General features: G+C 42.5%; 1 protein-coding gene across 5 annotated transcripts in view; it reads left to right on the forward strand.

The window, feature by feature from the left end:
* The window catches only part of LOC138261200 (carbohydrate sulfotransferase 12-like), a 116,542-nt gene that overhangs the window by 4,930 nt on the left and 97,561 nt on the right, over positions 1-14,051 (forward strand). For all 5 annotated transcript variants that reach the window (XR_011199052.1, XR_011199051.1, XM_069209944.1 and 2 more), the window contains exon 2: positions 5,343-5,424. The gene's annotated coding sequence lies outside the window, so the exon portion shown is untranslated. The remainder of the gene's footprint in view (positions 1-5,342; positions 5,425-14,051) is intronic.

The following is a 14,051-nucleotide window of genomic DNA, read 5'->3' on the forward strand; positions in this document are numbered from 1 at the left end:
CATCAGAGACCCCTCCTGATAGGTGGTCACCTTGCTATGTGACCAAACCCCCTTTTAGGGCTATTTATCTACTTCTGGTCACTGGAACTGCAACTGGACTCTTCAGGAACCGACAAGACTGCAACTCCTGAGACGACCTCTCCTTGCAACATTAATCCTCACATACAGCAAGGAAAGTAAAAATATAGAACAAATATTCAGGAAGCACTGGAAAATATTGAGAAGTGATCAAGATCTTGCGCAAAAGATAGGTCCCAAGCCTCTAGTAACATATAGAAAGTCACGCTCATTGAGAGACATATTGGTGAATAGTCAGTATGTAGCACCAATAGCAAGAAATTGGTTAAACAATGAAGCTATGGGTTTCTACAAATGCAATAGATGTAAAGTATGTCAAATTGCGAGAAACACAAGAACATTTACAGATCATAAGGGAAAGGTAATACATATCTCTCAAATAATTACCTGTAATAGCCAATATGTGGTATATATGCTCAAATGTGAATGTGGCTTGAGATATGTTGGGAGTACAATATGCCCACTAAAGAAAAGGATCTTAGAACACACTAGAGCCATAACAAATCAAGATCTAAGTTATGCAGTGGCAAAAATTGTTTCCTAAAGACATACAAAGGATTGGAGAGGATTAAGATTTGTGGGAATAGCGCACATCAAACACAACGAGAGAGGGGGTGATAGAATCCTAAAACTCCGACAATTGTAGAGCAGATATATTATTAAGCTCCGCACCAAAATACCATTTGGGTTGAGTATGGATGAAGAACAGTATGTTCACTTATGATTTAGGGTGGTCAGAAGGTGGTTAAGGCATATCTCAATGAGAAAAAGGTGATATGAATGGAAAAAGTATAATCAACGGGCATATATAACAGGCACTTAGCCAATATCCATGTTGGTATTGTTGAGGTTCAACAGTGGTAGAGATTAATAAAGTCAGAAGAAAGATTTATTGTTATGACTGTTGAATTGGATATCATGCAATACAATTGTTATTACCAAGAAATTGATATAAGAAATAAGTAATATATTTTGTCAGAGAAATCTGGTTGACAAAAAATGATGAAATAATACAATTCCCCCACGGGAAAACCAAACCAATCACTCCACACTGACACAATCAATGAATCTCTCTATTGATCAGTCTAAAGACAAAGGAATCAAAGGTATATATTTAATATAATCCCAGATACTTTCCTCGAAACCCGCAGTCTTTAGGAAATATATTTCATGGAATCCACATATATTGCAATATCTTGAACCATATGGATCATATGGTTCAAGATATTGCAATATATGTGGATTCCATGAAATATATTTCCTAACGACTGCGGATTTCGAGGAAAGTATCTATGCTTATATTTGGATCAGTGTGGATGGTTTGAGTTGGCATATATGGAGGTTTGGTTGAACAACCTTGGGGAGTATAGTATTTAGTCCTGAAGAAGGTGGTGAAAAACGTTTGGAAGCCCACCGAAACGTGTCAACGCTTTATTCTTACTGGACCCACAGGAGGAGGCTCTTATCGAACAAGGATTGATGACAATTATCGATAGGCCTATACCTACCAGAATTGGGACAGTCTTTTTAATGGACTATTGTATATGTCTTTTATTGTCTCCCTTTTTATTGATTTTTATTTGGTCTTATTGATGGTTTTGGATTGATGTGTTAGTTTTGTTATCTTGTGATTTGTTTTTTTTATCTGGGATTATATTAAATATACACCTTTGATTCCTTTGTCTTTAGACTGATCAATAGAGAGATTCATTGATTATGTGAGTGTGGAGTGATTGGTTTGGTTTTCCTGTGGGGGAATTTTATTATTTCACTGTGTTACGGTGCCCTGTCCCCCTCGGGATATTGTAGATAGGAGGGTCCCCTCTCTATTTTCTTGCTATTTACTGACAAAAAATGATGTAAGCTTGGAAATAATTGTATAATCTTAAAAAAGCCCTTTATTCGCAACAAAATGATGCCTTTGACCTAGAAGCAGAATTATTGAATTTTGTTAAATAACATTGAGATGTTAAGAAAGAGTGTAAAAAATGATGAGTTTAAAAAGCCAAAGAAGAAATTAACGATATATGTAAATTTAAAGATAATGTGTTTTTGTTTTGTAATAAAAATTAAATTGTAGAAACTACAATATCCATAATGCATTACAAATGCGGGAAGGATATTTAGGATAAAAAGGGAAAGCAAAGAGGGACTCATTTACAGTGATCAAGACTCCTTGGCGAGTCGAAACGCGTAGGTGGTTGTTGACTGCAATAAAATATACATATAGTTATACATCGTTGAGTGCGGTAAAATTATTTGTTTACAAAAATATATATATATATGTATAGTGTACTTACATCCAGTTGGGGGACTGCCTATAAGTAATCTAGTGTTGTGTTACTATAATAAAGTACCTTTATTTTTGTAACACTGTGTGATTCTTTCATGGTTCATGTGTGATAAGTTGCTGGTTGACTATTGTAGTCCTGTATAAGCTTTGCATGTCTCCTAGATAAGTCTTGGCTGCTCATCCACAGCTACATCTAGAGAGCCCTGGCTTCCTAGGCACTGCCTACAGTCACTAATAGAAGTTGCCTGGACCTGGTAAGTGGCAACACCATAGGTGTCCACCACACACCAGGCTAGCTTCCTACAGAGGCCATCGGTGTAATCCAGTTTGGATAGCACAAGACAGATAGTAGCCTGCACCTTGTGTTGAAATCCAAAGGGGGGAAGATGTGTCGCAGATTCTTGAAGGTGATGAAGCGTGATTGTGCTAAGTTGTCCATTTGGGCATTCATTGTTAACTTGGAGTCCATGGGAATTCCAAGGTTTTTAACATCCCTAGATACTTGAGGAGGTGGTCCCAGATCGTCAGGACATGCGCAGAGTGGGTCATAAGTTTTCCAGTTGCCACATTTCCGTTTTGGAAGCATTCAGTTTGAGATGGCTCCAAGTCATCCACTGATCAACCGTTCTGAGGCAACTGAAGATTTGTGAGTTTTCAGTGACTTTGGGGCATTGCAATTTAAGGAGTACTAGTGTGTCATCTGCATAGCTGTAGCATGTGAGTGGAAAATCATTAATCAGTTCTGGTAATGACATCATGTGGGCGTTGAAAAGCATAGGTGAGATTATTGATCCCGGAGGGACCCCTGCTTTTGTGGGGTAGAGTTTAACTGAGAAGGGTGTAGAATAGACAATTTAAGTTCTGTTTTGAAGGTAGGGTGTAATCCAGTTGAGAGCAGTCCCTTCTACGCCAGCTTCGTGGAGTCTCTGAATTAGGGTGTCATGGTCAACATTATCAAAGGCAGCTGAGTGGTCTAAGAGAAGTAGTGCAGCAACTCCATTGCAGTTGACTGTGTTTTTAAGTTCATCCCAAATTGCTATGAGTGAAGATTCAGTGCCTCTTCTGGGCGGAATCCAGTTTGGTAGTCTGAAAGTATGGAGTTGTCTTCAATGAATTGTGACATCTGGGCGAATACAGCTCTTTCTATCAGTTTTCCCATGAAAGGTTCCTTTGTAAGTGGTCTGTAGTTGTTCAAGCGTGTTTTCTTTAATAACTGGCATACGTAAGCTTTTTTCCAGTCTTCAGGAAAAGTTCCCATAGTTAAAGAGTTATTGATGATTCTTCTTACAGGTGTGGCAGCAGAAGTAGATAAAATAATGTTCTTGAAGATGTGTGGTGCACAAGGTCAGAAGGACAGCCAGAAGGCCTGCTTGCTTGACGTTTACCATGTAAGAGGTATATGCGTGTCACTTTTCAGCGATGGAATGTTTATTGCTACTGACCTGTGTGCAAGGAAGGATCCAGTCTGTGCCTCCCTAATCAGAGGGCTCTCACCTATGATGGCAGGGCTAGGAGCTGTAACATTAGTTATTGAATACAGGGCTTTATGTGAGCTGTGTCCCGGCGAGTCTCAGACCCGGCAAGGAGGGGCAGCAATGCCAGTAGCGCCAAATCCCCTCTCTAATAAATCTCGCATAATTGTCTGGTGACCGTTGCACTGCCAGCCAAATGTCAAAAACTGACATTACAACAGGTCCCCCTTGGACCCTTTATTCATGCCCCCAAGTTTACAGGCAAAACTCTTATTGATTTGCAAACAATGACTGTAAGAAATGGTAAGATAATCCATGTCACTGATATAATTCTTGTTCACATTTCTATTTCACATTTTATGTAATCCTGAATTCCCCAAAAGTGTTAGCTTTTACCAAAACCTTATGTTTCTCTTGTTTTTTTGTGCAGCATGTAATGCTTGTATAGTGTGTACTGTGAGCTGAATCGCCTCCAGTTGCATGTGAGTTTTAACGTTGTGGGTGGATGTTTATACGAGGACACGATTGAGAACTCTGAAGTTGAGGCAGAAGGCATTGCCCATTTCTCAGCATGCATGTCAGTGGGCCATTAAGGTGTTTAGAAATTAGGCTCATCCAATCTTTGGCCTCTTCATATCGCACCAAGAAGTGGTCATGTGTGCCAACTGTAATGGTGTTCTTATGTGAAGGTATGAAAACGAGGTACCCAGATGTGAAAATAGTGACAGGAAGAATAAAAAAAAAATGCAGTGCTTACAGGTGACTGGGTGCATTGTGTGTGTGCGAGGGGGTGGTGAAGTCAAAGATATGCAAGAAATTAAGTGCAGGTTAGAGTGAAAAGAGGCTGCTGAAAGAGATGGGGGTGACATATGCGGATGGAAGTTTTTCAGATAGATGTGGCAAGAAAAAAGTGTGAATGTATTATTAGAGATTGAAGAGTGAAGTAGTGTGAAGGGAAGAGCTAGAGTGACTGAGACACTCCAGAGACTACTACCTCTTCCATAGATCTTAGTAATGTTTATTTCAGTTTAATATTTTCAGAACTGAACATTTTTCAGTTCTAATCAGTCATAACAAACTCATTGCTACTCATGTAGCCTATACTGCTAACGTGTTGGCAAGACAATATTTTTGGCTTGTTTTGGGTGCATGTCAGTCACTCTTTGATATTCCTGGATGCAATAACCGAAAGCTCACAGCCACCAAAATACCGGGCTGGTGGAATGTTATGGGAAGCAAAGGATTTTAGTTTGCATGTTTTAAACCAGTCCCTTAATTATATAAGCTATGCCTCTTGGTAAGGATTCCTAGTTGTGCTTTATAGGCCCTGTTCCTTTTAGAGACCTCCCTAGGTTTTCAGTGCACTAAAAGCCCTGTTTGAACTTGAGGGGGCAGGGTCGGATGCTGACTCTGTCATATTTAGTTGGGATGTTTTGTATGATGAATGCACCAACTTTTTTATGTGTTTTGTAAACAAATGTATTTACATTATATAACAGGTGGTAAAAGTGGCTGGCTCTGTAACCTGGGAGACAAGGCGGGTCTTCAAGAAGTGAATTTCGAGGGAGCATGCAAAAAGAGGTGAGTAGGGGTCCTTGTGATGTAATTCATTAGAGGGCTTCAGATGGGAGATGCCACCAAGGAGGCTTGCTTTTTGGTCTTTGTTTACTTGCATTTCAAAATTTCTAGGCAGAGAAATGATTTGCCCCGTGTTTCTCTAGTTTTGCTTGCAATCTTGAGTTTGTCTTTAAGGTACCTTGGGAAGAAAGCTTTGTGAATGATCCAAGATACTTTGAAAGAGTGCATTAATCCATGTGGAGACAAGGAGAAGGAACCAAAAAGGGTTGAACCAAAAAGGGTTGATGTGATCAGACTATTAAGTATCAAATGCGAGTTGGGCTGGTTAGTGAATTACAACGTTCTGAAGAACTGTGGTGGACCTGGGAAAAAAATTTGTGGTTACTTTGACCCTTCCATGAATGAGAAGATGAAAGACTACTGCCCTCAGGATTAACCTATTTTGTGGAAAAAAATGTTCTACTTTGGCTAAGTAGTTGCATTTGACCACATATATTTGCAGGTTAGAAATTTTGTGAATCCAGAATAAAATCTGGCAATTTGACATAAGTGGATACTTATGGTACAGGTTTGGGAAAGTCATGATTACCGTTCCAGCACCAGAAAGCCTTGTGGCATATGCTGTTCTCTCCAGTTAACTCACTCACTCACTTATGCATGCTGTTATTTTGGGTAGACTTTTAAAATTGATTGATTGATTTTGAGAAGAGAGAAATACACCCACTACTGGATGAGGAAGAGACATGGTTTTTACTTGGAAATCTTGCTACAAGAGGATGTTGTGAAACAAAATGTGCTATTGTTTACACAAAGTTTAATAATGAGGTGAAAACAGCAGGCCTGCAGGCATTCCACAAGAGGGAGAGAAAGATGATGACCCATTTGTTTCAGCTGGAGTCTTCCTGCGATTAAATATAAAAGAAAACCCAATCCTCAACACTGCCAACAGTCTTTAAAAAAATGGCTAGTGTAGTGACCTCTTAGATCTTGTTGCTGAGTGTTAAATAAGTACCTAAAAGCCAACACCTCAATTATGATATGCTAATCTGATTTATAAATGCATAAAACCCTTCCCTGAAGGAATATCCTTGCACAGTCTAGTGTGATCGCGGGAGGAAACTGAAATTTCAGAAAGAGCATTGGTTTGAAACCGAAACAGCAAGGTTTTAGGGACTTGCTGCTAACTAGGAGAATGATCACCCCACTGTTCTAGTGTTGTGGACGGGAGAGGGTCGATTAGAGCGTGATGGGTCGATCTTAAAGCCCTCGTCGGCTGATAGTTTATAATTGTAGCTGTCTTTGTGCTGCATTTCTGGCTGAAGCTTGACTGGTTTCAACAGAGTGGCTGGGTTTTGTCAATATGATCAATTAACTGCAGTTTGTAGAGAAAAGGTGGTTTTCCATTAACCTGAAATAGGTGAATTCATCAGGGTGAAGCCAAGGATTCGATCAGGTAATCAGGTAATATTTATTGTAATGTTATGTAAAACCATTTAAAATCAATTAAATTATCACAAATAAGAAAATAAAAAGAGTCAATTTATCACATGCAATCTCCTAGAATCAATTCAAAAACCCAAAATGGATTAGAAATTACACATTTTCATACACAGTTGGTTTATCTTCCCTTATTTCAAACAACTAACAATGTGCAAAGTTTGGCAAAAAAATAGAAACGCTGTAGTTAATAAAACTGTGTATAAAAGTAGACATCAGCATACATTAAAAAAAAAACAAGCTCGGGCAATATTCCTAGCTCGCCCTTATGCAAAGAACTTGGCATTTTGTTAAAAGTGCTAATTGTACTTTTTATATATCACTGGTAACAATAAGGGATAGTTTCCTCCCAGCAATTCTTAATAATTTTAATATACGAGAGTTTAGCATCGGATCTATTGGTTCTAGACTTGCTATTACTGCCTGCTTATATTAACATATTCCGCGTTGATTAAAAAGAGTTTTCAGCGGAACACTTCTTTCTTGTAAAAGGGCTGGGCATATACATAAAAAATAAATAGTATTGTTTTCTCTGTTTTTACATAAGCAGCAGGTTTACTTGGTCAACTCCTTTTCCATGATTTCGTGTTAATTTCCCCAGGCAGCATCCCAAATCGAAAACTCATAAAATCAGCTTTTAAAAAGCGTGGCCATGGTGCCTTTAAATACGGCTGGCGTTTGAGGCCCATATTTATACTTTTTAGCGCTACATTTGTGCCGCTTTTTAACGCAAAAGCAGCGCAAACGTACAAAATACAATTGTATTTTGTAAGTTTGTGCCGCTTTTGCGTAAAAAAATGACGCAGATGCTGTGCTAAAAAAGTATAAATATGGGCCTAAGTGTCTTATATTAATTTAGAACTTCCCAGTCATGTGTTCTTTCAGATTGTAGTTCTTTATCCTTTAGCACCGATACGCTTGACTGGTTTCAACAGAGTGGCTGTTTTTTGTCAATGTGATCAATTAACTGCAGTTTGTAGAGAAAAGGTAGTTTTTTTTCATTAGCTTGAGTTTGGTGAATTCATTAGGATGAAGTTTCACTTTCGATCAGATTAAGGCAAAGAAAGGAGAAGGGTGCTTTTTGAGACAGAAGAAGGGCATACATGATGTAAATAATGGGAGAAACCGCTGATAAGGCAATGCTTTTGATAACGTTGGCATCCGGATATTTCCCCTAAAAGAAGGAGATCTGAGTAGTGAGGTTAGAGGTGGTCTTAGATGTCAAATGTTTGGGAATTAGTCAACTATTAATAGATTGAGGAATACAGTTTAGTTAGCAGAGGAGATGGAGAAGCACAATATGTCTTGGTAGAGGTTTCCAATATGGTAGAGTGGTGCAAACTCAGAAGAAAGAGTGAGCATGAAGACATTAGGGAAAGTAATGCAATGTTTTATTGTAAAGAGAAATTGACACGTCAGTGGTTCAGCAAAGTATGCATTTGCTCCTTGAATTAATTGGTTTTAGTTTGTTAGGGTGAGACATTTGTTAGTTTTTGTTTTGCATTTGAATTATAAGAGAGAAACCATCTTTGTTTTCTTTCGATGTCATTCACAATGATTTTGATCTGGTCAGTATAGTTTTGACAGCTCAGCTTCATCCTTGGTAGTGAGCGTGTTTAAGGTTATTGTGTCGTAACTGTCAATGATAGTTACGGATTGGAAGTGTAATTATGTTGGTCTGACCTGACTTTCGAGGGGCGAGGACAGATTGTTCATTTTAAAAAGAACAGCTGTAGTTCTTTAGTGCTTTGCTTGGGATACAACAACCTCTGTTGTAGAAGCCTTCTTCATCCAGCAAGGAGGGAAGCAAGTTAAATTGGAACCCATTGAAACATTGTAAAACTCAGTGTAGGATATCTGACCCATTTGCAATCTATGAAGGGGGATTTCTTCTGAGAATGGGAGTGCACCATTATATACCTCTGAATTTCAAGTCCTGAGCATATGTGGCAGATGGAAGGGAATTCCCCAAAATCATTTGGTAATGATGAGTGGTAGGAAGGATAGGCCTTCACCTTACTCACACCTGTCATTTTACCCAGCATTTCGAAGGTCTATAGTGTAGAGATGTCAGAAAAAAAGACACAGGGCTCAAAGGGCCACCAAGGAAGCACTATTGCAACTCTTACTTCTCTCTTTGCCCCTGTATGCCGGGTTGGGCAAACCATGACTTACAGAACAAGCAGGCACCAGTGTTTTCAGAGGCAGGCTATGGATGGACTCAGGAGCCTGTTTGTCTAAGGCTGTCTGCCCCTCCCTCCATAGCACAGACTCCATGCTGGTGGGCAAAGCCATCGTAGAGGAAGTGCTATCAGGGAAGTGAGCCTATTCTCTTTGTCTCCTGTCCATGTAAATAGTGGAGCCTGCATGGATAATAAGTTAAACTATAATCAAGGCAGCAGACCTGCCACTTCTCTTTCCCCAGCTGACACCACAAGCATGCAACAGGTCGCCAGCTTTCTTCTCCCACTGCCTTCCTGTTTTACCATGTAGGAATGTTATGGGTCTTACAGGCCCTACATGTGGCATCTATGCTTGGGTGTGCCACAGCTAAGAAAGGAAGCAGAGTTACAATTATGCCGGCACCATTCCTCTGGTAGGCACACTGTCTGCAGACAATGTTTAATAGCATGAGAGTCTTGACTGTGTATTTGCTGATCCAAGAATTTCGGGTAGTTTGCTTCAGCGATTTTACTGGGCTATTTACTAACCGCCTACAACTTGTGGAAAAGCTTAAGGTACACTGATTTGGACTGCATATTCCATGTCACAGTGCTTCTAATTGGCAGATCTGCTGGTACAGGGATTTGATGAGGTAAAATTCACCATATTTGATTTGAGAGTTTTTTTCCTTGGGTCAATGTTCCCTTTCCAATAATCAGGAGCTTTATTCATGGCACACAATTGTAGTATTATGTGCTGGCACTCAACACTAGTGTTTATTGTTTTCTAGCTCACTATTGAGCTGAGTAGTGGCTTTATGAATACGCACATTATTTTGAATTGCATTACTTTCTGTTAGAGTTTTCTAGGATCCTTATGTATTCTAGGATCCTTATGTATTGTCACAATATTTTTATGTAAGTAAAGCTGTAGGAGTGCTATTTTGTGTGCAGTGTGATATTCTCACTTATTTGAAAGTTAGTTTTGTTGGAAAGCAAGCACAATATCAGTTCCTATCATGTCATTCAGCTCTCCACAAACACATAGCATTTCATTTGATTACATTCACAATTTGTCAGGAACAATTGTTTTAAGATAATTATATCTGTGCCATCATCCAGCACGTCTTTGTAATACATTGAGAGGAAGCAGATCTGAGCTTCTGCTTTGCAGTTATTTTGAGATTATTAGGGAAAGGCTTTTACTGACTATCTAGGCTTTACCTACCGCACTCCCGCCGCGGCCATCAGGAGATCCCCGCTGGGCCGGCGGGCAGAAACCTGGTTTCCGCCCGCCGGCCCAGCGGGGATCTCGGCTGCAACACAGGAGCTGACTCCAAATGGAGCCGGCGTTGTTGCGGCCGTGCGACTGGGGGCTGTTGCACCCGTCGTGCTTTTCACTGTCTGCATAGCAGACAGTGAAAAGCTCCACGGGGCCGTGGCAGAGGGCCCCTGCACTGCTCATGCCAGTGGCATGGGCAGTGCAGGGGTCCCCATGGGCCCCGCGACTTCCCGTACCGCCAGCCTTTTCCTGGCGGTTCAAACCGCCAGGAAAAGGCTGGCTGTAGGGGGACTCGTAATCCCCTGGGCAGCGCTGCCCTGGTGGATTAAAACCGGCGGTGCGAACGCGGCGCTTCCGCCATGGTCGTAATTCCCTGTGAAGCACCGCCAGCCTGTTGGTGGTGCTTCCTCCGAAACAGCCCTGGCGGTCTTGGACCGCCATGGTGGTAATGACCCCCTCTGTCTAATTTCAAAAGCCCTGTTGTCAGTTTGCACAGCTTGTACAGTGGGCGTAAAACCTGCCCATTGCCTAACATTGGTTGGCTTTATTGTCACCGTCATTTGCTTGCTTCTCATTCAAAAGTTTGCCTTGTCCAACTCCTGTTAGTGCCTCTCTTAGAATTTACTTCTTTCTTTTCACTGCTCAACTTGAGGGAACTACATTTTAGGTCAAGCGTAAGCATTCAACCTGGTGTATACTTAGACTGTGGAAGGAAGCAATTTCATCTGTTGGTTGCAGTGTCCTTTAAAGATTTTTGCTCGCTAGTGGTCAGTTCTGCCTTTTTCTGTTTCAGAGCAGTGACCAAGTACTGTATTGTTCCACTTTGGTTTCTTTATCTGTTGCTGTGACGGGCTATTTTTTTACATTTCTTTGGTGGTCCCTTTCACTGTGCGTGTATTAGGCTTGTAGCTGCCTGCGTTTTATTGCAGCATTCCGTTCCTCCCACCTCCTCCCATGTCGCTGACATTTGTTTTGGCTTTATTCCAGTGCTGTCCTCGTTACCGGCTCCTAAAACAAGCTTATTTTACTAAACAAATGGCTCCTCAAATAAGCTTATTTTACTAAACAAACACCATATGCCCTTGCATCGCATCATAGAGAGTCTCTCTCTTTCTCTCCAGGGCCCCTTCCTGCCAGCACTCATGACATCACACATAGGGCATTGCTTATCTCCTTTGTTGAGACCATAAATCTTCTCAGGCTGCTCTGCTAACTTCATTAGAGCTTTGTTGAAATACGAGGCAAAAATGCTTGTTGTACATTTGTCTCTCAAAAGTGGCACCAGCGCGCTGCCAAGGCTGACTGCAGGAGGTGGCAAAAGGATCTGAGCTCAAAAACCGTATGAATTGCAATCTCCCTCAATTCTGATCAAGTTATATTTTTAACATGGCTTAAGTCAGAGAATGGGATTATGGAATAAAACTGCGACCAGCGACTCCTAGATCACTTGCCCGCCAACTAAGCCTCCTGGGCACAGTGTCCTGCAGAGTGATAGTGGAAAGTTGGCAGCCCTAGTTCCATGTCAGGCATCAGCACCTTGTCCACTCCTGCTGTTATGTTACTATTTTATTCTAACCCTTGTAGTTTTTATATTCCTCGTTGTAAATAAAGGGCTGCAAGCCACAGAATTCACAGAATAAATTAAGACTCGTTGAGACACTCCAATGGTCAAAGTGATATCTATGGGCAACACTGTGCGATCTGAATGACCCGAAAGGAGACAAGCAGCACCGTTTAAAAATTAAAAAATAAATGCTAAAGCTGTGTGCTCTGTGTGAAAGATTACTGCCAGTGGCTTAGGCTCCAAAGACCTCATTCATAGCACCTCAGTAAATCGAGGCAAAACACACGGGTAATAGCACTGGTGCATAGCATTGGTTCAGCACTTGATTTGTAGTTCTTCCACTTACAAGAGGGGTAAAGTGGAGAAACATTCTCTGAGATTGGATTACCTGTTCACATGGGTGTCTGGGCAATTCTCTTTACACTGAGCTCCGAGAGACATTGTGAGCGCACAAACCTAGACTGGGTGTGGGTTTCTTCATACCTGCGACTGTAAAACCAAGATCAGGCCCTGCATCCTGTTTTACAATCTTCTCTGAGCTCAGAGCAGTGATGGCACAGAGCATTTTGTCGTCCTTGCCCCATATATGCCAAAACTTTAGAAGAGGACAGTGGGAGATTTTAAAACACTAATCGGGAGAATGTATTTGACACATTGACTTCTATTGGAGCTGAAGGCAATTTCAGGTGGAAGACAGCCAAAATGTATTCATTTTGTTTCTCCCAAGAATCAGGGATCTCCTGCCTGAGTCGGGTCTATTGGAATGCGTGCCTGTGCTATAAACCCCTTAGCACAGAAACAGAAGTCCCACTTGCACAAATAAACATACTGGAAAAACAACAAGAGGTTTCCTCTGTGAACCGTCGCCCTCTGCAAGGACTTCACACAGCGGCAGTGGCCTCATCCTGGGACTGTTTGTCCCATCCTGATGCAGGAAGAGGTAGAAGGGTGTCCATTGCCTCGGCACCGTCGGAGGCGAGTGTGTGCTGCCTCCCATCACACTCTGGCGCTGCCTCCCATCACACTCTGGCGCTGCCTCCCATCACACTCTGGCGCTGACTCCCACCACACGCTGGCACTGCCTCCCATTACACTCTGGCACCCACACTGGCGCTGCCTCCCATCACACCCTGGTGCTGCCTTCCATCACACACTGGCACTGGTACCCACACAGGTGTTGCCTCCCATCACAATCTGGCCCTGGTACCCACACTAGTGCTGTCTCCCATTACACCATGGCGCTGGTACCCACCCTGGCGCTGCCTCCCATCACAATCTGGCACACTCTAGCGCTGCCTCCATCTCACCCTGGCAACCACACTAGCGCTGCTTCCCAACACACCCTGGCGCTGCCTCCCATCACACCCTGCCGCTGCTTCCCATCAAAGGCTGGCGCTGGTACCCACACAGGCTCTTCCGCCCATCACACGCTGGTGCTAGTACCCACATAGGCGCTGCCTCCCATCACACTCTGGCGCTGCCTCCCATCACACCCTGGTGCTGCCTCCCATCACACGCTGACACTGATACCCACACAGGTGCTGGTACCCACACAGGCACTGCCTCCCATCACATGCCACCACTGGTACACACACTGGTGCTGCCTCCCATCACACCATGGCGCTGGTACCCACCCTGCACTGCCTCCCAGCACACCCTGGTGCTGGTACCCACACTGGCGCTGCCCCATCATACCCTGGCATTGCCTTCCATCACACACTTGCACTGCCTCCCACCACACACTGGTGCTGGTACTAACACAGGCGCTGCTGCCCATCACATGCTGGCACCCACTCAGGGGCTGCCTCCCATCACATGCTGGCGCTGGTACCCTCACTGGCGATGTCTCCCATCACTCGCTGACACGGCCTCTTTCACTGGTGCAGTGATGCTGCGTCCTGCACCAGGGGCGTACCTTGGTCAGTGAGATTGCGGGGTGGTGGGGGAGGTGTGAGGTTCAGATTTTCAACTATCAGACTGGCATTTAATGATAAATACATCATACACTAAGGAGGGTGCACGAGAGGGGCTTAAGGTGCAGTGAAAAGGAAGAGAAATGCAGACTGGCAGGGTTACTAAATTAGAGAAAACAGAAGATTTTGTAGAAAACAAATAACTAATATTT

This window comes from Pleurodeles waltl, chromosome 10 (genome assembly GCF_031143425.1).
Source record: "Pleurodeles waltl isolate 20211129_DDA chromosome 10, aPleWal1.hap1.20221129, whole genome shotgun sequence".
Lineage (NCBI taxonomy): Eukaryota > Metazoa > Chordata > Amphibia > Caudata > Salamandridae > Pleurodeles > Pleurodeles waltl.